This window comes from Malania oleifera, chromosome 8 (genome assembly GCF_029873635.1).
Source record: "Malania oleifera isolate guangnan ecotype guangnan chromosome 8, ASM2987363v1, whole genome shotgun sequence".
NCBI lineage: Eukaryota > Viridiplantae > Streptophyta > Magnoliopsida > Santalales > Ximeniaceae > Malania > Malania oleifera.
The window spans coordinates 5,304,794-5,307,340 of record NC_080424.1 but is presented as its reverse complement, the minus strand read 5'-3'; positions in this window follow the sequence as shown (position 1 = coordinate 5,307,340).

Below are 2,547 nucleotides of genomic sequence, written 5' to 3'. Positions count from 1 at the left end.
AGGATTAAATCAGCTCAGAGTCGGTAGAAGAGTTACGCGGATGTTCGCCATTGTGAGTTGGAATTCAAGGTTGGGGGTAAGATATTTCTGAGAATCGCTCCGATGAAAGGGGTGATGAGATTCAGGAAGAAGGGCAAGCTAAGTCCGAGGTATATCAGACCATTTAAGGTACTGGAACGAGTGGGTCTGGTGGCCTATAGATTGCACTACCCCCAGCACTCTTGAAGGTCCATGACGTGTTTCATGTATCCATGTTGAAGAGGTATGTGCTGGATCCGTCACATGTGATTAGTTACGAATCCTTAGAGATTAGGGATGCTTTGGCGTATGAGGAGATACCCGTTCAGATTCTGGACCGTAAAGTTCAGAAGTTACGTACCAAGAAGATACTATTAGTGAAGATACTGTGGTGGAATCACGCGGTTGAGGAAGCTTCTTAAGAGTTAGAGATGGAAATACGCCGGAAGTATCTATAGTTATTCTTAGTAGTAGTTTTGATAGCAGGATCGGTATGTATGTAATATTCTGCTATTGTAGTAACGTTTTTTGGTTAGTCTCTAGGAGAGTTTTGTAATATTGTCAGCTCCTAAGATGGTATGTATGTGACCACGGTATTCCTCCACCATAAGTGAGGGAATGTATGTATTTGGTTCGGGATTGCTATGTGGGTGGTCGCCGGCTCTTTCTAGATTCGGATATGCGTTGGGTATGTAGTTGAGTTAGTAAATGAGAGATTGCGAATTTCTAGGACGAAATTTTTGTAAGGAGGGGAGGTTGTAAGAACCCGACCCGAGATATGTAGATTGAATAAATGAGAAAGGGTAAAAAGGTAAATTTTCCAGGCTTCGTTGACGAAGCCATTGTTCTTGTAGATGAAGGCCCTCATACTCTTTATCACCGAAATTCAAAGCCTCCTCGACGAAGAGATACCGAAAGTGTTGTAAAATATCAGAATAGGGTTTGTTGTTGAAGGAGCCGGTTCATCGACGAAATGTGTGGATGATTCGTCGACAAAGGTGCCATTTCGTTGATGAGGTTGGCCAGGTCAGAGGGGTTATAAATATCCTGCTTCATTACTTAGTAGCTAAGAAAGCTAAAACTCTCCCTCTCTCTCTCTAGAACCAGTGGAATCTCTCATTCTCTCTTCAATTCTTTGCTGTTTGTTACTTGATTTAATGATTTGACGCTACTGTGTGGATCAGGGGAGGAATCTCTACGTTTTTAGCATATCGGAAAGTCGTTTCGAGGATTTTTGGGTTTGGACCCAAGACCGAGGTAAGGGTCCGATTTTAGTTTTGTTTCAGTATATATGTAGTAGTAAGAATTATAGTGAAGTATAATTCTTGGATGTTTGGGTTTTGGGAACTTGATTCGTAGTTTTGAAGCCGTAGAGTTCGTTTTTTGATTTTTTTGAGAAAATGTAAGGCGATTCTATTTATATAAGTTATTTTTGAAATCAGAATCGGTAAACATGTAGTTTACAATCATATGTATGTTTTGGCTAATTATTTAGCAAAATCTATCGGGAGAAAATATGGAATTTTCGAGTTACAGTTTTTGGGAAAATTTGGGGGTTTCGGGTATCATCTCTATTTTGTTGGAGGAATCGTATGTTGTATTAAAACTGTAGTATTGAGATGGTCGTACCCATATTTGTATTAAACTTGATTCTTGAACTAAAAATGATATGATTTGTTGTATACCAAATAAGTGTGGAATGAACTGTTGTAAAATGTTCCAGGTTTTGTAAAACAGCTAGAGGCGGCTAATTACCATACGCTGATGAGTATAGGGTCATGAGTTCCAAAATTGTTCTTGGTTTTGTAAATTAGCTAGGGGCGGCTAATTATTGTACGCTGAATCAACTAAGGAAGCTAATTACCGTACGCTGATGCCATGTCTCGGCTAATTACCGTGGGTGAGAGTGTCCAGCTCTATATCCGAAGGTGCGAAATATTACCTGATCTTTTTGGCTGGTCACCAATGGGTGTGAGCTACACCGTAGTGGCAACGATATCCTTGTGAGGCTTCGGTTATCGTAGGTTATTGGGTGCTCGTATTGGCAACGTTATCGCTGCGAGGCTTCGATTATCGCAGGGTAATTAGATGCTTAGTGTGACGACACTGACCGTATATTTGGGTATCGTATGTACTGGAACTGGATTTTGAAAAATACTAGAACTGTATTGTACAGTATTGTAATGTGTTATGTTTTACGCAGAAATAACACTCGTATGCCACACACTGATATAACTTGTTTTCTTCCTTACTGAGAGGTGTCTCACCCCAATTATACAATATTTTTCAGGTCCTTTGGGTAGTCGAAACTAGCATCCTAGCGTTCGGGAGCGGGGTGTCGGTTAGCTATGTAGAGTACTTATGTAAGTACAGATTCGGTAATTGGGTTGTCATAATTGGGTTTTGTAGACACTCGGGGTACGTATGGTATTTTGGAATGTAGATCCTAGTTATGTATAGACTCTGGTATGGTACGTTGTACGGTATGATATATGTATAGAAAGAGCATTTTTGCTGCATATTTGATGC